Source organism: Sus scrofa, chromosome 6 (genome assembly GCF_000003025.6).
Source record: "Sus scrofa isolate TJ Tabasco breed Duroc chromosome 6, Sscrofa11.1, whole genome shotgun sequence".
Lineage (NCBI taxonomy): Eukaryota > Metazoa > Chordata > Mammalia > Artiodactyla > Suidae > Sus > Sus scrofa.
The window spans coordinates 169,409,252-169,431,813 of record NC_010448.4 but is presented as its reverse complement, the minus strand read 5'-3'; the positions used below and the strand labels follow the sequence as shown (position 1 = coordinate 169,431,813).

Genomic DNA, 22,562 nt, shown 5'->3' with positions numbered 1-22,562 from the left:
CGCATTTTTATGATGCACACAACCCACCTGTCAATCGACAACCCCGACACACCCCAAGCCCCCGTTAAAAGCCGCCTACTATCTCAGCAACTAGAAAAGAGCTTCTGTGTCTGGTCGACGTTGTTTTTTGTTGTTGTTTTTTTTTTTTTTGTCTTTTTGCTATTTCTTGGGCCGCTCCGGAGGCATATGGAGGTTCCCAGGCTAAGGGTTGAATCGGAGCTGTAGCCACCGGCCTACGCCAGAGCCACAGCAACTCGGGATCCGAGCCGCGTCTGCAACCTACACCACAGCTCACGGCAACGCCAGATTGTTAACCCACTGCACAAGGCCAGGGATCGAACCCGAAACCTCATGGTTCCTAGTCAGATTCGTTAACCACTGCGCCACGACGGGAACTCCTGGTCGACGTTGTTTGTGACGAGCGAGTCCTTCCCACGACCCTGAGGAACCTTAACCCACAGGGATGAGAATCCAAGTCAACACGTGCTGGTGATCCGTGGATTCGAGGCCCTGTTCTAAACGCTTTCCTTGTAGTAACTTATTTAAATCTCACTGCTTTTGACCTGGCCTCCAGAGACCCCTTGGTCCCACAGCAGCTCACCTCCCTGCGGCCTTGAGGAAGGGACGGGCTGTAATAGGAACGACGCCCCCCAAGTTGTGCCGTCCAAAACCTGTCCGATGGGACATGGCCCCCTGCTGAGCTGGGCCATGCGACCCCCTTGCTCTGTATAGGACTTACGTGAACCCTCTCTCTCACAAATGAGGCTGCCCCTTTCTCTTCCAGAGTCTGTGGGCCATCTGCACATTTTATCATTCATTAATCGACATGTGGTCAAAAGCTCGTTTCTCTTCCGTGCCGTTGCCTCCCTGGGGGTCACCGTCGTCGTCGCAGAGCTGAGGGTGTGCTGCCCAGGGAGAGGCTGACGGGGAATTGAGGGACCTGAGGACGTGGTGGCTTCCACGCAGCGCCCACGGTCTTCGGTTGGTAGTAGCCCTTGTCTGGGGTTTGCAGTACGTGTGCACCGGCGTGAGGTGCCCTGGGCTTTTAGGGAACATGTAATTACAGTGTGGTTTATCTCATATAACAATTAGGCTGAGCATCAGAGAAGATAAAGGGAGAAGGGCCCCAGGCACGAGGCCGGGACGCCACCATCCGCGTACACAAGCCGTCCAGCCCCGAAGAAAACACTGCCAGGCTCAAGCTACTGCCTACATTGGACAGAGGAGGGCATGCATCCTTGGAAATTGCTCCTGAGTCCAAACCCAGCTCAGGGGTGAGAACTATGGTCTTTTTGTTTGACAGCACACATCAGAAACCTTATCTTCCCTCTGAACCAGTAAGACACCCCTCGGAATTGACTCCAATGAAAGAATCAGAGATTGGCCTAAAGAACATGTAGACGGATGTTCGCTGCAACTTTAATCTCTGATATTATCAGTCTTCTGCTGCTGCTGCTTTTTTTAGGGCCGCACCTGTGGCGTATGAAGTTCCCAGGCTAGGGGTCGAATCGGAGCTGTAGCTGCCGGCCTACACCGCAGCCACAGCAACGCAGGATCCGAGCCGGGTCTGTGACCTACACCAGAGCTCACAGCAACACCAGATCCTAACCCACTGAGCCACGATGGGAACCCCCTGTATTATCATTAGTTATAATTGAGAATGGAAAAAAATAACATCTTCAGTGACCACCGGGGAAATAACGAGGTAAACATGGACAGATCCAAACAGGAAAACGGGCAGCCACTGGTAATCAAGTGCGCAAAATACCTGTGACACGGGAAAATGTTCCTGATGTGCCCAGAGGAAAATAAAGGAGTGGGCAACTACGTATCTAGTAAAACTCATTCCTAAGCAGACGTGTGGATACACACAGAAAACAGCGGAAGGAAATGCGCCAAAGCATTAACCGGAGCTGTGGCCAGGTGGTCGGAAAGCGGGAGATTTTCTTTCTCCCTTCTTTATACACAGGGATCTTTTTTCAAATATATTATAATGAACATATGTTATTTTAATACTCAGAGACAAGTATCACTTGTCTCAAATCCTGCTCAGGCCATAGCAAACTCAACCTCGACCCACTGAGTGAGGCCAGGGATCGAACCTGCGTCCTCGTGGATACTAGTGGGTTTCTTAACCTGCTGAGCCACAGTGGGAATCCAGACGCACACTTTCTTCAACCACCATCACTCAGCCAATTTCTGCGTCTCGGAAACAACGCCGGCAGCTCTGCTGACTGAGGTGCAGGGGGCGGCGGGCAGCCCCACCCAGACAGCAGGTGTCAAGAGCGAGTCCTCACTAACAGGTGGGCCGGCCCTTCCCAACCATCTGGCAGGACGGCTCAGACCCGAGGAAACAGAAGCCCAGGGCTGCAAAGCCAGCGAGAGAGGATGGGAAGGGCGCAGGTGCATGCAGGTGCATGATCACGAGAAGCTCAAAGCTCTCCGCACGAGGCCCTCCTTGAGATCTCGCTGCCTGTTCACACAGCTCCTCCCACGTCGCAAAGTCCATCCACATCCAGACCTCACAGCCACCTGCACACAAGGCATAATGCTGTTCCTTCCTTCAGGTGCGCTCTGGACTCTGGTAAGGGCAGCTGGTGCACTGCGGGGCTCACAGAGTCCTCTGGAGGCCAGGTCGAGGAGGAGGGCATGGGCCACACCCCTGCTGCCCTGGGGGACTCCCCAAGGCCCCTCACTGCTGTTCATCACGCCTGCAACCCACAGATGCTCACAAAAGTCTCTGGAAGGAACTGCCTTTATCAGAGCCGATTCTTAACCACACCAGAGACTGACTCTCCTTATTGGGAAGAACTCCTGACTCATACTCGAACCAATTCAAATGCCATATTCCTGATTTGATTCGATGGACTTTTGCCTTTCAACCATTTCTCAAAGGTGACTTTTCCATAAAGGATGAAGAATGGCTTTCCCTGGGGAATCCTAGGAACAGACCACAGGCTCTGAAGGCATTTCTGGGAGATACTTTAAGGCAGTGGCTCTCTACCTTGGCTGCCTCTGAAGCCAAACAGGAAGATTGAAAACAAAATACAGACCCCAAACCTCACTCTCAGAAATTCGGGTGTAGGAAGTCTAAGGCACAGGCTGGTGGAGAGATTTTTGCTCCCCAGGTGATTCTAATGCATAACCAGGGCAGGAACCGGGACCAGAAACATACCTACTGCGCTCCCCGTCCCAGTGGGGTCAGACGCCTACCTGGACGTTATAAATTTTGGAAATTTGCACAGCCTTCCTCATCATAGCTGACCACGAATGGGTGGCTTGCCCAAGATCTCAGAGCTGGAAGTACCAGCTCGGCCTCCTTCAATACTTGTTGATGGAGTTCCCGTCGTGGCGCAGTGGTTAACGAACCAGACTCGTATCCATGAGGATGCAAGTTCAATCCCTGCCCTTGCTCAGTGGGTTAAGGATCAGGCATTGCTGTGAGCTGTGGTGCAGGTCGCAGACAAGGCTTGGATCCTGGGTTGCTGTGGCTGTGGCGTAGGGCGGCAGCTACAGCTCCGGTCCGACCCCTAGCCTGGGGACCTCCATAGGCTGGGGGTACGGCCCTAAAAAAGACCAAAACAATGAATTTTAAAAATGATACTTACTGAGCACCTGTGTCCTGGGCAATCTCCTAACAATCAGAAGATTTTACAAATCTCTGGATTTGGGGCCACCGCCACGCAACACTTGCGCAAGGCAGGGCCTACTTGTCGCTGGGTCGGTGGTGCCCTTCCTTGGACCCGCAGGCCCTCTTGGGGCTACCCCTTCTCCATCCCACGTGGCCTGTTGACTTGACCGATCTGGCCATGCCACATCCACTTTTGTGAGGCCTGCATTACCCCACGGATGGAGGGGAAGAACACCCACTTAGATGCCTATCTCATCCCTACTGGAAAAATCAGTCTTTGCTTTTACCTAAAGAAACGGGAGCCAGACCCGATACACAACTGTGGAAATCCAGCCGATAATGACAGAAGGGAAGCACCACACGGACCGTGTCTCTTCATCTCAAACCACCTTCAGACGCCCAACCCACTGGCGTCAGAAACCTCCAGGGCCCTTCCCCTTCTGTCTCCACCCAACCCGGCTGCTCAACCAGGTCCTGAAAATAGTCTGGATATCAAACCCAGATCGGTGGCCACCAGGCAGGCAACACAGAAACCCCTGAGCACAGGAAGCACTGTTCCTACTGCCTTTCAGAATGATCCGTGGAGAGGCCGCATTAAAAGGGAAAATGCCATCCCACCGTAGAATGAGACTATCAAGGGGCAGAACGCAACCCAGCGCATACACACACACGGGTGGAAACCGTGAAATACGTTCACGTACATCCACCGAGGGCCAGAAGGGAATGCGAAGGATCCACGTAATTTTCGTTTTGTTAATTAGCCTCTTTCAAAAAAAAAGGGCCTTCATGTTACCAGTTCTCTAAAAAATGATGCAAAAAAATTACTCGCAACTTCCTCATCTGCAAGATGGAATAACAGTGGTACCTGGAGTGCAGGAATCTGAGAGAACTGAAAGGGTTCGTTGAGATGCAGCACTGGCACGGAGCCAAGGACGCAATCTTTGCGATTTTTGTTAGTATTCAGGCTCCGAGGCAATTTATCGTTCCCTTCCCCTCTTCCTTTGCCAAAAGAAGCGAATGAAGTGGGTCTACGGACTGCCCATGACCTCTGCCCATGACCTCTGCCCATGACCTTTGCCCATGAAATAAAGATGACCACATTCAGCTGTGACATTCTTTCTAAGTATCAACTCATGGTTTTGAATGCGTGACGGCAGCCTCTATTACAGAGAAGGTATTTTGGTCCAATTCTCTGGCTGGAAGAGCTCTACGGAGGTGCGTGTTTAACCGTCTGTCTGCTTTTCTCTCTCCCTGCAAAGGCTTATAAACTCCAGGATGGGAAACGTGCCTAATTCCTTCCTGCCCCTGCAGTGCCCAGCCCAGTAGCTGGAAGTCACTAAACATTCACAGTATTGTGATATGAATATAAATCAAGAGAAAGGTGTCCTTATTCCCACCAGTGGGATGGTCCTGCAAGCAATAAATCTTGGTGCCCTAGTGACAGGCTGTGGCACTGCCTGTCATTCTCCCGGCTGCCAGCTCACCACCGAATCCCTTTCCAGGAACCGCCTTCAGGTAAGGGAGCTGTGTTACCCAAAAGGCATATCCCCAAAGGGCACCGCACATCCTCCCCAAGGGCAGCCTGAGTCCAGTAGCACAGGGACAAAGGCCTGGCCCCTTGGCCTCCACGCACGCCCGCTCTGAAGCCCCATGTCAGCTCCGGAATTAACTCTGTACAATTGACCCTTACTGCAACTGCGTCATAGCCTAACTTTCCCCTCGGCCCAAGCCTGCTCCCCTCACTTCCCAGGAAGGCTTCTGCACACAGATCTCATCTCTGAATCTGTTTCCTGGGAAACCTGGCCTGTGACAGTTGGTACCAGGATTAAGACCTGGGAGATGGGAGCAGGTTGGCTCTTCCTGGAAGTTTCTTATCCCCCTCCGGCACGACTCACTGCCTGTCTTTATTCACGATCATCTCAATGCACCATCTCAGAAAACACGGTCCCGTCTAATGTTTTCCTGCCCAAACCCATTGCGAGCATGTTACGGGCACTCTATCACCCGTGCCATCATTAAAATCTGAAATTGTCTTGCTCTTGCCCCTTGCTTTCTTACGTGTTCATGGTCATTCCCCTGCTCGCCCACCAGGATGCAGGCTCCAGAGGACAGATACCTTGCCAGGCCGCTCACCACTACCTGTCCAGCTTTTAAGCATCACTCAGCACAATGTAAGCCCTTAAGAAACACCTGCTGGATGAATGAATGAGAAGATGTCCATTACATTCATAATGGAAAGTACTCGCCTGAGCATAAGGAGCCCTTACCTCCAGCTCTGTTTCTGCCGTTTAACCACCTGTGTGACCTTAGCAGGTGCCTTGACCTCTCTGAGTCTGAGTTTTCTCATCGGCAGAATGAGGTCGTTGAATGCGGTCATCACTGGGGGTTCTGACAGCTCGAGTACATGATAATCTCACATGATTATGCCCCTAGAAATTACCCAGTCTATAAACTACATGGGAATCATACAATGTTTGGGCTGGAAACGAGCTTCCCAGAGCATTTCGCAACCTCCAGTGAGCATGGGCTTTCAGATGCCCATTTCGTGATTATATAAATGCTGGAAAAACTGTCATGGGAGACCCTGCGTTTAGGGGTATATTTAACCGAGGGGTCATCAACGCTTCAAACACCTTGAAATAACCATTCTCCTCTTTCCAAAAAACCCATGAAAAGCGTGAAGTCTCTTCCTCAAGCCCTATGAGGAAATGATAAGAGGAAATGGTGGGGGCGCCTGCCCAAGCGCCAGCACGAGTCTGTGCTGCCGGGAAGCCCTGGGAGCAGCGCCTGGCCCTGAGCAAGCCCTCAGGCCATGCTGGCGCTGAATGGCCCCCTCTCGCAAGGCAGACAAGTCATTTGGAGGGGGGGACTCTGATTGCGCACCTTGGAGTTACAGAGACTGAAGCCGGGAGAGATCGCACAATGGACCACACAGGTCCTGAGCCGACGAGGGGAGGAGCCGGGGTTGGGTCTGCACCGTCCCCACCCAGAGCTTGCCGTTTAGTCTCCGCACAGTGCTGTCCCCACAGGAGGTTTACTCTCTTGCTTAAACATGGGAATCCTGGCTTGGGGACAAATCGGCCCTCGATTCTCAGCTGGAGGCGAGGGGTCTGGTCGAGAGCCGAGGGTCTCGGACATTTCCGCGCGCACACACCCGCGGAGCGATCTCCTCAAAATGCGGTTCTCCCGCACAAGACCCTGGGCCGGGCCTGAAACGGGCCTTTCCTCCCTGCTTCCAGGTGCTGCTGGTGCCGCCGGCCCGAGGATCAGACTTTGAGGAGCAATGGTGCAGAAGAGGGCACTCCCACTAGAAGTCACGCACTAGCTGCTGGCCCGGCCCTGGCACAGCCTGGTGAGTGGACCATGGCCAAGCTGCCCCTCGCCTCTCCAGCACCCAGCGCCCTCGCCGCAATATGGAGCTGACTCCACCCTTGTACTTACTGCCCGGGGTGTTCACGGCGACCAAACCACAGGGTGTGTGTAAAAAGCACATCCTAAAACAGAAAACTCAACAGCATCAGGGGGGCAGCCCACTGGCCTAGAGCCCTCTGGGATGTGGGTCCTTGAGAGGCCTCCAGCACAGTGCCTGTCATACAGTAGGCAATTACTAGTGTTCCATCAGAGAGCCGACCACGTAAAAGTCCTGTCGAATTTAATCTTCCCAAGATCTCTGATTCACATTTTCATTTCCTACCACACTGCATACCACGCCCCCGCCACCCACACAGTCAGTGCGGGGCCCTGGATTCAAACTGAGATCTGTCTGATGGATAAACCTCCAAAATACACAAACAGCTCATGCAGCTTAAATAAATAAAGGGCGGAAGATCTAAACAGACGTTCCTCCAAAGAGGACATACAGATGGCCAATAAGCACATGAAAAGATGCTCAGCATTGCTAATTATTACAGAAATGCACATCAAAACTACCATGAGGTACCACCTCACACCAGTCAGGATCCATCACCAAAAAGTCTACAAACAATAAATGCTAGAGAGGGTGGAGAGAAAAGGGAACCCTCTGACACTGTTGGTGGGAGTGGAAGCTGGTACAACCACTATGGAGGTTCCTCAAAAAAATGAAATATAGAACTACCATATGATCCAGCAATCCCACTCCTGAGCACATATCCATGGAAAACCATAATTCAAAAAGACGCATGCACCTCAATTTTCATCAAAGCACCACGTACCAGAGCCAAGACATGGCAGCAACCTAAATATCCATGGACAGAGGAATGGATAAAGGTGTGGTACATATATACAGTGGAATATTACTCACCCATAAAAAAGAATAAAATAATGCCATTTGCAGCAACATGGATGGACTTAAAGATTATCATACTAAGTCAGACAGAGAAAGATAAACAAATATCATGTGATATAACCGAAGGGGAAAGAGGGATGGGAGGGATAAAATACGATGACTTAGGGGTTAACATGCAAACACCACCATATACAAAATAATTAGGGCCTACCATAGAGAACGGAGAAATCTACTAAATGCCATGGAATAACCCATATGGGCAGAGTCTGAAAAGGAGTGCAGTATGTACATGTGTAACCGAATCACTTCGCTGTACACCTGACACTAACGCATTGTAAATCAACTCTACTCTAATACAAAATAAAAAATTCATTTAAAAGCCCTGCGATCTGTCTGGTTCCCAAACCAAGGCCGCCTGTACCCTTCATTCCTAGTATTCCTCTAGCTGAAACGCTTGGCTGAGCTGTCCCAGTGGACCCAGATTTTGCTTCTGCACCTGTCACTTTGGACACAGAACAAGTAAGGACCCTAACCTGTGGGCCCTGGTCTGGATTCAGATCCGACAAATCCAAGTGGAGGCTCTTCGTTTTAGGGGTGGGAGAAGGCACAGGAACAGTAATCCAGGGGAAAGAACCTCTACGTATTCCGCAATGAGAAACAACGTCCAGGGCTTTTTGCTACTAGGGCCCCCAAAAGCTGGTGTGCAAACTGTGTGAATTTAACAAGTTAGAAAGTTAAAAGGAGCAACTGCTCGGAAGAGTGTTCTCAAAGTGGGGTCCATCAGGGACTCCAGATGGCCCGGCTGACCACAGCATGTGTCCTGGACGCTGATACACAGCTCCACCGCGGGCAGCAAACTTAGAGGTCACTGAGTCCAGCTTCCCAACAATGCAACGCCGCATGGCAGGTCAGCTTTTTGAGGCCTCTGGTCCGCGAACCAGCTACACCTGAGGCCCAGCAGCTTCGGGGAAGAAGAAAGGAAGAAACTAAAGTAAGAGGATGACAGCATCCCTATCTCAGAGGCAGGGAACTGATGCTCAGAGCAGCTAAGGAGTTTAGACCAAAGCACAAAGGCATGAATGGTAGAGATGAGACTGGATCAAAGCCTGTGCCCTTTCCCGGGCCTTTCGCGTATCTGCCAACGAGCAGCAGGTCTCCGGAGCCCAGGACAGGGCTGAGTGGGGCTCCAGAGGCTCCCCTGAGCACCGTGGGCTTCAAGCATCATTGTGGACACAAGCACCTCACCCGAGGCCACAATGAAAAGGTGCTTCCTTCCCCCCGCATGACTCTTGCTGGTGGCACCCAGCTCGTGTGGACAATGGCTAAGCACAAGCTGGCCAAGGCCCGAGGACCCCTCAGAGGAAACCGCTAAAGAGGAGATGCTTCTGAGCTCAGCGTGGGAGCCCCCAGCTCGTGAACCAGTGGGACCACCAGCCCGGGGTCGGGAAGCAACAGCGGGAGAGGGAAGCAGTGCTCTGACCCCAGAAAGGACCCTGCTCCCGGCGGCAAAGGGCGGGGTCTGCTCTCCTGTGTGTCTGAGGTGTGGGCAAGATCCCCAGCACAGCCAAAGAAGAAGAAAGATCAAGAGACTGGAAGGTCAGCTGACCCTGCCCCTCTGGGCCCATGGCTGGACCTCACATAACACCCCCCATTCCACCCCCTCGCGGCGGGTTGGAGAAGTCTGAAGCCATGGAGAACGGGCTGGGGAGCAGCCATCGGGGACCTCCGTCAGCTTTTTAGACACCATCAGAGTCTCCCGTGTCCTACCTGGACCCAAAGTCACTTTGCTCAGGTCTCTGCAGAGACAGGGGCGTCTTCACTGCTAGCCCCCCCGCCTGCTTTGAGTGCATAGCTCCCTGTGCCCTCCCGCGGGGGGCTCTATCACAGCCCCTGTTCTGTGGGCTCTGGCGGGCTGGCCCTGCCCTATACATTGCAGTTTTGCAGTTTCCATCAATGTCTGCTGCATTCATTCCCCGACAATGAGGGCTCAGGAAATGCTGGCTGCAGCTGACAGTGACAGTGCGAATGGCCTGAACACTGAGGAAGAAACAGCTCCCCAAGTCTTCACAGCATAAGGCAACGAGGCCGGGGCTGCTTCCCAAAGGCAGGCTAGAATCCTAGTGGGGACGTGCATTGATTCGTCTATTTAGTAAGTATTTAAAGAGCACCTACTATGTTCCAGGCACCATGTGGGGCCTTTGTTTTGGCAACCTGCAAAACAGACTTGGGTCCCTTCTTTCTGCTTACATTCCAGGGGAAGAGAGATGCAAAGACATTCTATAGTGTCAGGTAGTGACAAATGCCCTGAAAAAAATAATACAGGAAAGTAAGAGAATAACGAGTTATAGCGAATGCTATTTGAGATGGGATGGCCAGAGGCGATATTCCAGGCAGAGAGAAAAGCAAGCGCCAAGGTCCTGGGGTGGGAATGTGCTTGGAGCCAGAAAGCCGTGATGGAAGTTGAAGGGCTGGGAGGTGAGACTGGAGCAGCAGGCAGGATCGTGCTGGTCACGGTGAGGTCTCTGGACTTTGCTCGAAGCACATGGGAGACGCTGGAGATTTCTGAGCACAGCAGTGACACCGTCTGACCCAATTACCAGGAAATCCCTGATGGCTTTCCTTCCAGAGTATCCTCAAACCCAACCTCTTCTCCCTTTCCACTGCCAACGGCCCACCACACCACCGCCTTCTCGCCTGGACCATCGGGGCAGCAGGCTGTGCTCTCCCTTCTCCTCACTCCTGCTCCTCTGCAATCCACCCCGACACGGCCCATCGCATCCCTCCCCGCCTTCGAAACTTCCAGGGGCTTCCCAGTACCACCTCCTTAGCAAGCACAAGAACCTATAGGATCTGGCCCTTTCAATCTCCCCAGTCTCATCTCCCTCCGCGTCAACGCCTCCAACCCCCCACCACACACACACACACACACACACACACACACACACACACACACACAATGGCCCCTTTTCCTCAAACACAACAAGCTTATTCTGTCTCAGGGACTTTCCACCTGTTCTTCCCACATGACTGCTTCCTCGTTGTCGTTCAGGGTATCCCTAAAACACGCCCTCCTCCGAGGAGCCCTCCCTGACCAACTCCAAGCAAAGCAGCCCCTCGGTGGCTCAGTCACACTTTGCTCTTCGGTCTTCTCCAGAGCACCGGTCAGCATCTGAAATGCCCTGCTCACTCACTTGTTCCGTGCTTCGTGCCTGTCTGCCATTCTACCACATAAGAATTATAGAGAGGCATGCGCTTTTCCTTACCCAAGTCCCCAGCCCTGGCACGGTGTCTCAGTGAGTGTTTGCAGGCCGCCTGACAGACCAGTGTTTACCAGACATCCACCCCACCACCTCTGGGGATTCTGATTGGCCTCCATCACACTGTCTCTAGCACCGCCTCTGTCCTGGCAGTTTCCACTCAGGGGTGGCCCTTCGGTCTGCGGGGCCCAAGTTAAGCCCAGTGTCTCTCGTGCAGATACGTGAATACGTCCTTTTTGCTGCAGAAGACAGCGTTCAGGCTCGCTTTCAGGGCATGCAAATCATAGAAGCTCTGCTCCTTTGATGCAGGTGACCCCATGAACCCCTTGCTTTCCTTTTTCGGGGTTTATATACACTTAAACAATTCTTTTTTAAAGTGCAGTTGATTGATAATGACGCGTTCATCTCTGCTATTCAGCAGCTACTCAGTGTTACATACATAGTCTTCTTCATATTCTTTTCCATGACAATTAATCACAGGGTACGGAATGTCATTCCCTGCGCCATACGATAGGACCTTGGTTTTTGCCTCTGCTAATCCCAAACTCCCAGTCCTTCCCTGCCCTATCCCTCTCCCCCTTGGAAACCACACGTCTGTTCTCTATGCTGGTTAGTCTGTTTTTGGTTCATAGATGTGTTCATTTGTGTTGCATTTTAGATTCCGCATACAAGTGGTCTCACATGGTATGTCTTTCACTGCCTGGCTTATTTTACTCTGTGTGATAACCTCTAGGTCCATCCATGTTGCCGCAAATGGCATTATTTCATTCTTTTTTCTGGCTGAGTAGTATTTCATTGTATATGTGTACCACAGCTTCTTAATCCATTCAACTGTTGATGGGCATGTAGGTTGTTTCCATGTCTTGGATATTGTAAGAAGTGCTGCTCTGAACACAGAGGTGCACATATCTTTTCAAATTACAGTTTTGTCTGGGCACAGGCCCAGGAATAGGGTTTCTGGATCATACGGCAACGCTACTTTTAGTTTATTGAGGAAGCTCCATACTGTCTTCCACAGTGGCTGCAGCCATTTATACTACCGCAAACAATTTAAGAAGACACCCATTTCTCCACACCCTCTCCAGCATTTATTATTTGTAGAATTTTAATGGTGGTCATTCTGACCAGTGTGAGGTGGAACCTCCGTGTAGTTCTGCTTTGCATTTCAGTAATAATCCGTGATGTTGAGCATCTTTCCATGTGCTATTGGCCATTTGTACGTCTTCTTTGGCGAAATGTCTATCTAGGGTTTCTGCCCATTTTTCAACTGGGTTGTCTTTGTTATTGAATTATATGAGCTGTTTATATATTTTGGAAATTAAGCCCTTGTCAGTCACATAATTTTCAAATATTTTCTCCCAGACCGTAGGGTCTCTTTGTTTTGTTTATGGTTTCCTTTGCGGTTCAAAAGCTTGTAAGTTTGATTAGGTTCCATTTGTTTATTTTTGCTATTACTTCTACTGCCTTGGAGACCGGCCTAAGAAAACATTGGTGTGATTTATATCAAAGAATGTTTTGCCTATGTTCTTTTCTCTTATCTTGTCTAATGCCTAAATCTTTGAGCCATCTTGAGTTTTTTGTTTTTTGTTTTTGTATGGTGTGAGGGTATGTTCTAAATTGATTGGGCTGTCCAATTTTCCCATCATCTGCTGAAAAGACTATTTTTTTCTCCCCTGTATATTCTTCCTTCATTGAAGATTAATTGTCCATAGATGTGTTCCATTGATTCCACTGACTCTCTATTCTGTTCCATTGATTCATATGTCTGTTTTTGTGCCAGGAGCATGGTGTTTTGATTACTGTAGGCTTGTGGTATTATTTGAAGTCTGGGGGTGTTATGCCTCCTTCTTAGTTCTTTTTCCTCAGGATTGCTTTGGCAATTCTGGGTATTTTATGGTTCCATATAAATTTTAGGATTTCTGTAAAAAATGTACTGGGTAATACGTTGTTTGGGTAGTATGGCCATTTTAACAATATTAATTCTTCTAATCCAAGAGCATGGGATATCTTTCCATTTCTATGCATTATCTTTAGTTTCCTTGATTAATGCTTTGTAGTTCTCAGCATATGACTTTCACCTCTTTAGTGAGGTTTATTTCTAAGTATTTTGGGGGATGTGATTTTAAAATGGACCATTTATTTACATTCCCTTTCTTAGTGTAAAGAAATGCAATCAGTTTATGTATGTTAATCTTGTATCCTGTTACCTTGCTGAATTAATTTATCAGTCCTAATAGGTTTTTTTTGTTTGTTTGTTTGTTTTTGTCTTTTTGCCATTTCTTGGGCCACTCCCACGGCATATGGAGGTTCCCAGGCTAGGGGTTGAATCAGAGCTGTAGCTGCCGGCCTACACCAGAGCCACAGCAGCACAGGATCCGAGCCGCATCTGCAATCTACACCACAGCTCATGGCAACACCAGATCCTCAACCCACTAAGCAAGGCCAGGAATCAAACCCTCAACCTCATGGTTCCTAGTCAGATTTGCTAACCACTGAGCCACGACGGGAACTCCAGTCCTAGTAGCTTTTATGTGGAATCTTTAGGATTTTCTTTATATAGTATCATGTCATTGTATATAATGACAATTTTACCTCTTCCCTACCAGTTTCAAAACATCTTATTTCTTTTTCTTGTCAGATTTCTGTGGCTAGGATTTTCAATACTATGTTGAATATAAGTGGTGAGAACAGGCATTTTTATCTTGTTTCAGATTTTAGTGGTAAAGCTTTCAGCTTTTCACCATTGAGTGTTAAGTTGGCTGTGGGTTTGTCATAAATAGCTTTTATTATGTTGAGATATTCCCTCTATACCCACTTTGGTAAAAGTTTTTATCATGAATGGTTGTTGAATTTTATCCAATGCTTTTTCTTCATCTATTGAAATGATCATGTAATTTTTGTCTTTATTTTTGTCGAGGTGATAGATCACATTCATTGATTTGCATATGCTGAACTACCCTTGTGACCCTGAGATGAATCCAACTTGGTCATGGTGTGTGATCTTTTTTATGTGTTGTTGGATTTGGTTTGCTAATATTTTGTTGATATTTTTTTGTGCCTATATTCAAAGACATTGGCCTGAAATTTTCTCTTTCAATAGTGTCTTTGTCTGGCTTTGGTATCATGGTGATGGTGGCTTCATGGAATGTCTTTAGGTGTGTTCCTTCCTCTTCCATCTTCTGAAAGAGTTTGAGAAGGATTGGTTAATGTTCTTCTTTGTATGTTTGGTAGAACTCCCCAGTGAAGCCGTCTGGTTCTAGACTTTTGTTTGTAAAGAGTTTTGTTGTTGTTGTTGTTGTTTTGTTTGTTTTTGTCTTTTGTCTTTATCAGGCCGCATCTGCAGCATATGGAGGTTTCCAGGTTAGGGGTCTAATTGGAGCTGTAGCCGCCGGCCTACACAAGAGCCACAGCAATGCCAGATCTGAGCTGCATCTGCAACCTACACCACAGCTCACAGCAACATTGGATCCTTAACCCACTGAGCGAGGCCAGGGATCGAACCCACAACCTCACGGTTCCTAGTCAGATTCCTTTCCACTGCACCATGATGGGAACTTGAGTTTTGTGGTTTTTTTAAATTACAGATCCTATTTCATTTCTAATGATTGGTCTGTTCAAATTATCTATTTCTTCTTGATTCAGTTTTGGTGGGATGTATGTTTCTAGAAAGTTGTGCATTTCTTTTTAGGTTGTCAAATTTATTGGCTTGTAATTGTTCATAAAATTCTTTTTTTGTGTTTCTGCATTATCACTTGTGATTTCTCCTCTCTCATTTCTTATTTTTTTTATTTGGGTCTTCTCTTGTTTCTTCTTGTTGCACCTGGCCAGAAGTTTGTCAATTTTGTTCACCCTTTCGAAGAATCAACTCTTGATTTTCTTGATTCTTTCTATTGTTTTTTAATCTCTATTTTATTTATTCTTTCTCTGCTCTTTATCTCTTTCCTTCTGCTGACTTTAGGTTTTGTTTGTTCTTCTTTTTCTAATCCTTTTGGGTGGCATGTGAGGTTCTTTGAGATTTTTCCGGTTAATTTTTCTTTTTTCTTTTTTCTTTTTACAGTGCCACTTGCAGCATAGGAAGTTCCCAGAATAGGGGTTGAATTGGAGCAGCAGCTGACAGCCTACACCACAGCCACAGCAACAATGGTGACACCTGTGACCTACACTACAGCCTGAAGCAATGCTGGATCTTTAACCCTCTGAGTGAAGCCAGGGATCAAACTCATATTTTCAGAGACACTATGTCAGGTTCTGAACCTACAATGCCACAATGGGAACTCACTTTCCTGTTTCTTAAAAAATGCCTATCACTATGAACGTCCCTCTAAGAACTGCTTTTGCTGCATCCCACACATTTTGTATGGTTGTGTTTTCATTATAATTTGCCTCAGGATATTTTCCAATTTCCTCTTTGATTTCATTGTTGACCCACTAATTTTTAGTAGCATGTTTTTCAATCTCCATGTAGTTGTTTTTTACTCTCATTTCTTTTTCTGTGGTTGATTTCTAGTTTCATGCCACTGTGGTCAGAAAAGATGTTGGAAATAATTCCTATACACTCTTAAATTTGTTGAAGCTTATTTTGTGCCCCAGTATGTGGCCAATCCTAGAAAATGTTCCATGTGCACTTAAAAAGAATGTGTATTATGCATTTTTTGGATGTAATGTCCTGAAGATATCACTTAAGTCTAACTGTTCTATTGCATCACTTAGGATCTCTGTTGTCTTTTTAACTTTTTGTCTCAAAAGATTTGCCCATTGATGTGAGTGGAGTGTTAAAGCTTCCTACTATTATTGTATTCTTATCAATGTCTCCCTTTATATCTCTTAGTGTTTGTTTTATGTATTTGGGAGCTCCTATATTGGATGCACATATGTTGAAGAGTGTAATATTCTCTCTATTGATCCTTTTGTCATTATATAATATCCTTTTTATCTTTCTTTATAGCCTTTGTTTTAAAGTCAATTTTGTCTGATTTGAGTATGCAAACTTCACTTTCTTGTTATTTCTGTTTACATGAACTCTTTTTCTGTCCCCTCACTTTCAATCTATGTGTGTTCTCTGCCCTAAAATAGGTCTCTTGTAGAGCATATTGTAGACTCATCTCACATTTTTTTTCTATCCAAACTGTCACTGTCTTTTGACTGGAGTATTTAGTCCACTGATATTTAAGGGAATTATTGATAAGTGTGTATTTATTGCCACCTTAACCCTTGTTTTTCCATTAATTCTATATTTCTTCTTTGTCCCTTTCTTTATGTTTTGCCTTTTATGGTTTGATGATTTTCTTTTGTATTGCACTTATGTTCTATCTGTTTTGGATTTTGTGAAACTACTGCATATATTTTTGATTTGTATTGCCCTGTTTTTCAAGTATGCTACATCTTATTAGCTATCCTTCCTATTTCTACTTGCTTTGGACTGGTAGTCATGTAGGCTCAATCGCATTCTAGGAAAAAACCCTACATTTTCGTACTCTCCTCCCCTGCATTTTATGACTTCGATGTCCTCTTTTGCGTCTTCATGCTCACCCTTTTGCTGTTCACTGAGGTTATCATCACTTTCACAGAAATGTTTTAATTTTTAGAAATCTGTGTACTGGCTTATTTGAGTGATTTCCTTTCTAATTGTGGTTTTCCTATAAATTCTTCTTTTCTATTTGGAGACTCCCTTTCAATGTTTCCTTTAGGAAAGTTTTGGTATTTCTGTATTCTTTCAGTTTTTCCTTGTCTGAAAAATTCTTTGTCTCTTCTTCTCTTCTAAATGATAATTTTGCTGGGTATCCTAGGTTACAGTTTTCTCTGAAAGGACTTTGAATCTTGCCACTCCCTTCTGGCCTGCAATGCTTCTGCAGCAAAATCAGCAGATAGCCTTATGGGGGCGCCCTTGTCATTAACTCTGTGCTTTCCTCTTACCACCTTTAGAATCCTCTCTTTAACTTTTGCCATTTTTATTATATGTATTGGTGTAGGTCTGTTTGAGTTTATATTGTTTGGGACCCTCTGTGCTTCCTGTATCTAGATATCTATTTCCTTCTTTAGATTTGGGAAGTTTTCAGCCATAATTTATTCAAATAGATTTCCAATCCCCTCTTCTTTTTCTTTTCCTGAGATCCCTATTATGCATAGACTGGCATGCTTTCTATTAGCCCACAGGTCTCATATAGATGTCATTTTTTTTTGTTTGTTTAGGTTTCTGTCTGCTGTTCTAACTGAGTGATTTCCATTATTCTATCTTCCAGATCACTCATTTGTTCTTCTGCATTATTCATTCTGCTATTCATGTTCTGCCAAGGCAGGAGCTTCTCCTAGAGCCTGCAGAGGCAGGGGCCAGTGCATGGGGAAAAAAGCTGCCATGGTGGCACTCCCCCTCCCTTTGCATGGCACTTAACAGTGGTGCTCTGTTTCTATGGCAGGCCAGGGCTTCTTCCACGAACACTCTCAATTACAGCTGTACCATGCTCCAGTCCCTTTAGGCTGTCACCACGCAGTCAACACCAGTTCTTTCCCAGGACCTGTCCACCAAACCCCAAGTTCCAGCACCCAACCCCCACCCCTACTAGCAGAGAGGAGTCTCAGGCTGGAGTATGCAAGGTGGTCGCATGGAATGTCTATGTAGAGAGTTTCCTGCCTGCCACAAACCAGTTGTTGTTCTCTCCTCTGAGCCTCTGAAGCTCCTCTTCTGTCTCGGCTGATCTCCCCACTGATGATGGGGCTTTCCAGGGTGCAGGAAACTCTCCTCTCCTTCAGCTCCCTCCCAGGTGGGCGGGCCCCGTCCCGCTTCCTCTTTTTTTTTTTTTTCCTTTCTCCCTACCCATGGAGATCTTTCTTGTCCTTGTTTGAGGTCTTCCACTAGTGTTCAGTAGGTGTTCTGTGAAAACGGTTCCATGTGCAGATGTATTCTTGATGTACAGTGGAAAGAGCTGCGTTCCACATCTTACCACTCTGCCATCTTGATTCTGGGCCCTTACATACACATTTTTTTCCCCTTTGGGGGCTGTACCCATGGCATATGGAAGTTCCCAGACCAGGGGTAGAATCAGAGCTGCAGATGCTGGCCTACACCAGAGCCACAGCAACAGTGGATCCTTAACCCACTGAGCGAGGCCAGGTGTCAAACCCATATCCTCATGGATACTTAACCTGCTGAGCCACAATGGAAACTATACATTTTTAATTAAACTTGCTGAGATAGTTACAGATTCACATGGAGCTTTAGGAAATAACAGGGAGAAATCCCATATCCTTGTCACCATTTCCCCCAGTGATACATCCTGCGAAACTGCAACATTATAACTTCTAGATGCGGTCATCAATACAATGAGGATACAGAGCATTTCTGATACCACAGGATCCTTCCTGTGCCCTTTTAGAGCCACACCTCCTCTCCACCCTGACAACCAGAGAACTAGTCTCTTTTCTACAATTTTGCCATTTCACTCCTTGCTTTCTTACCACCCTTTCAGACCCCAAGCCATCCCTGCTGGATGTTTGGCTGCCTTGCATCCGCTTGTGGTCAGCCTCAGGTCTGGCCTCCCTTTCCTCCTGAGTCACACAGTCCAATCTTCACCCTTAAATGGCACTCTGATTTTTTTTTTTTTAGCAATTTCTTTCTACTCGATCCAGGGCATTTCACATTTATCTTCATCTTCCTGGGGAGGTGGCATATCTCTTGCAAAGAGCAGGGGCTTTTAATCTTTTCTCCACTTCTTTCAGCCTCAGTTTTCTCATCTACCAACCTCCCTGAACCATGGAGAGTAAGTGACACAGGAGGGGACTTCCCAGTACCCAGCATGTCATGGGCTTTTGATGCATGGTAGCTGGGAGTGGCAACCATGCATAACTTAGGACCGCCTACAGACCTCAGCCAGTCTGCAAAATAAAAATAGCAACCAAACAAAATGCTATTTCCTGACGGGATTAAAGTCAGAAAGGCACCTGGTCCTAGAGCAGAAGTCCCACAGTTTATTCACAGTAGCTGATAATTGGGCTACATTATCGACTCTCAAGAAGGGTATCAAGGTTTTGGGGAGCCCAGGGATGGATGATCAGAAATCTGCCCATCGACAACATGCATCACACAACTTGCTGTGTGCCCTTGTTAAGTTTCTCTACCTCTCTGGACCTCCACTTCTTGGTCAGCCACGGGGGGGAGGAGGGGGCAGTTCAACCTGTGGTTTCCTCGCACTGTGGTTCAGGATCCACAGAGGAGGGCAAGGGGGTGCCCTACGAAGGTCTCTGGCCTCCTCCTCCCCTCACCCATCAACCCAAAGCAGCCTCCTACATCTAAAGAGCCAAGAGACTTTTCCTTTGAAGAAGCTCTGGTGGTTTACAAACATTGGCAACCACATCCCGATAACTGCTGAGGTTTCCCTGACTCTGAAGGTCTGTGATCCGAGCCCTTGCGCTTGTGGCTGCACACAGGGCTTTCTGTAGCAGAAATAGGTCTCGGCTTCAGCACCGAGTCCTCCAGGAGGCCTTCTCTAGCTCTGAAGATGAAGGCAGGGCCACCTGTGGGCACATGCATGGTATCTCTCCCTACATTGCCCACTGGAGCATTCTCAGGGGCGGAACTAAAGAATCTCGGGGGGAGCATGGGCACCCTGGCAGCAAGGCGATGGGGGTGCTGTGTGTGTGACTACCCTGGAGGGGCCGACCCAACCCTGACTAATGGGCACCACTGGCGGTGAGAGGACCCTGCATCAGCTGTAGCATAGCTTACTTTGGGGTTTTTAGGTTTTTTGTTTTGGGAAGAAAACAATTAAACCTTATTTATTTTTAAAACCAAACCACCAGGAAAATACATCACAATCTCAAAACAGCAAACACAAAGGCTATATTTTCACTTTAAGGAATAAGCTGGTAAAAAGACAATAAGGTGCCCGAACTGGGGTAAGAACAAAGGCCCTGGCAAAAGCGGTATTTGCTCATGAGGCCTGTTCCTCTCTTCCAAGGAGTCACAGCCAGCCCCGAGTCGCTTACTTTTTCTCCCTTGACCTTCACATTGCCAAGGGATCATCTCAACAGAGCCCTGCTCTTTAAGTGGCAACATAAGCAAAACTGGATTTAGGCTTTCGTTCTATTCTGTTTTATGAAAACCAGATTTTTCCAAATCCAGTCCTTCACAACTCTCTGAATTAAGCAGACGACAGTTCCTCTTGCACTGTGCACTCCCGAATCCTAGTACAGAACGCAACTGAGATCCTTCAAGGGTGAGTGTCACCGTAAGACGGTCCCGTCCCTCTGCTGCAGCCTCAGGGCCATCGTGGCCGCCAGTGAAAGGGACACCTGCTTCCCACACCGTCCGACATCCCCTCTCATATCTCGGCAAGGTCTCCAGGCCGAACGATGTCAACGTGTGAGCATTTTAAGTAAGGCACGCCTACATCTCGATGGCCAGAAACGAGTACTCACAGGGACCCTTTCAAAGCTCTCATCCGCACTACCGCTCCCAACGCCACATCTCAAACTAACTTCATACCCTTGTGTATAAAATAAAATCCTGGAAGCCCCCTCCTAAATTGGTGACCTTGTGGATTTTGTTTTATTGTACTTTGTGGAAAATGGCTCGGTGTGTGTTCATCCTTCTGGTAAATAGGAGGTTGGCTGGCAAGAAGCAGAAACACCTCTCCTCACACGCTACTAGGTCCCAGGCAGGCTAGAGGAAGCTGCCAGCCTGTTGGTATCTGTGTACTAGGGACTCTGATACGTCGGAGGGCTCTGCTATGCGGGCGGGTCCCTGCTGCCAGGATAGGCACTTGCCACGCGAAACTGAGGCTCTCCAAAACTCTCCCGTGCGATCCCTGACCCAAATTTTAGCCTCAGATCCATTTTCCCGTTTCACTTTCTAGGACTGAAACACGAAGGAACCAGTGTCCAGGGGCGAGTGACAGGTGCCTTAAACCTGCTTCCATCTGTAATTTCTTCATTCATAAACTTGGCTTAGAAGACCCAGAGCCCCCATCCCTCTTTTCACATAGCTCCCCGCCCTCAGCGCCAGTGGCCAACGGCAGACGTCTACTTCCCCTTGGACCAGAGGGACGCCTTCACCTTCCTGGTCATGGCTGGGATGAGGCTCATGTGGCCGTTCACACCCTTGGTCACACCGTCTGCCAGCTGCCGCTTCACCTGGAGCTCTTTACTCCCCACATCTGTTGAATCTTTGGCTTTGTCACTGCAGTGCAAAGCAGGCAGTCCTGGAACTCCTCCAACTTGCTGGTGACCAGGGCCTGGGCTTGAGGCAGAGGTGCATGGGGCGGGGGGCAACACTCAAAGCACTGGCGCACCTGCTGCATGGATGTCTGGCTGTCCTCAGAACAGTGGGCACTGCACCGGAACATGAAGCCCTGCATCTTCTGGAGGTTCTCTCTCTCCAGATTCTTCACCATGGAGTCCACTGCCCCCTGCACCCAGAGCTACTGCAGCTCCGCCATGGCGACCCCCAGCTGCTCCCTGCAGTGCGGGTGGTGCCCACATAGACTCGCGAGTACCGTGTAGCTTTACTTCGTGACCCAGTTACAGCAGAGCCCTTTGTGTGACACCCTCTTCCAGGAGGGGAAGGAGCGACAGGGCAGCTTGCTCAGCACTGTAAACACCTGGCAACCACCACGGATGCAAAGGACTCTGCACAAGTCCGATATGGTAGCCACTGGTCATGTGACTATTCAAATGACTTAAATGAAATACACGTTAAAATCCAGTTCCCTAGCCCTGTTTCAAGTGTGCCCACCAACGTGGACGGCACAACTACGGCACATTTCCGTCACCCCCAGAAGTTCAACTGGAGGGTGCAACCTGAGCTCAGCCCTCTAAACTCCTCCTTCCATGAATCCATTCACCTCGGTCCCTGCATCTTTGTCACTTGTTCCTAAAGAGCCCCTGAATGGCGTCCCCCCTCAAATTCACATCCAACCCAACCAGAACCTTATTTGGGAAGAAGACCTTTACGGACGTAACCGGTTCAGATGAAGTCATCCTGGATTAGAGCAGGTCCCAAATCCAGTAAGACTCCTTTAAGAAGAAAAGACACAGAGAGCCGCACAGGGCCAGGGCCAGGTAAGGACAGAGGCAGCAACTGGAGTGACGTATCTACAAGACGAGGAAGGCCAAGCGCTGCCAGCCGTCACCAGAAGCCAGGAAGAGCTTAGACCAGAAGCTGACACCTTGACCTTAGACTTCTGGCCTCCAGAACTGTGAGAGGGCATACCTCTGTGCTTTGAGCCACCTAGTCTGCAGTTAGTTGTCCCAGCAGCCACCGGAGACTAACACAGCGCCCTATGTAGAGACCTCCACATTCTCATCTAACCCTCTCCCTCTTTCCCAAACATCTCAGACCATCCGATCCTCAGGTATCAACCTCCAGACACGACATCCGCGGAGCCAGTCAGATCCTCAGCCACTCCAGCCTGCC

At 48.2% G+C, this 22,562-nt stretch overlaps 1 pseudogene; it reads right to left on the bottom strand.

The window, feature by feature from the left end:
* LOC106504286 lies at nucleotides 15,099-21,585 on the bottom strand (annotated as a pseudogene).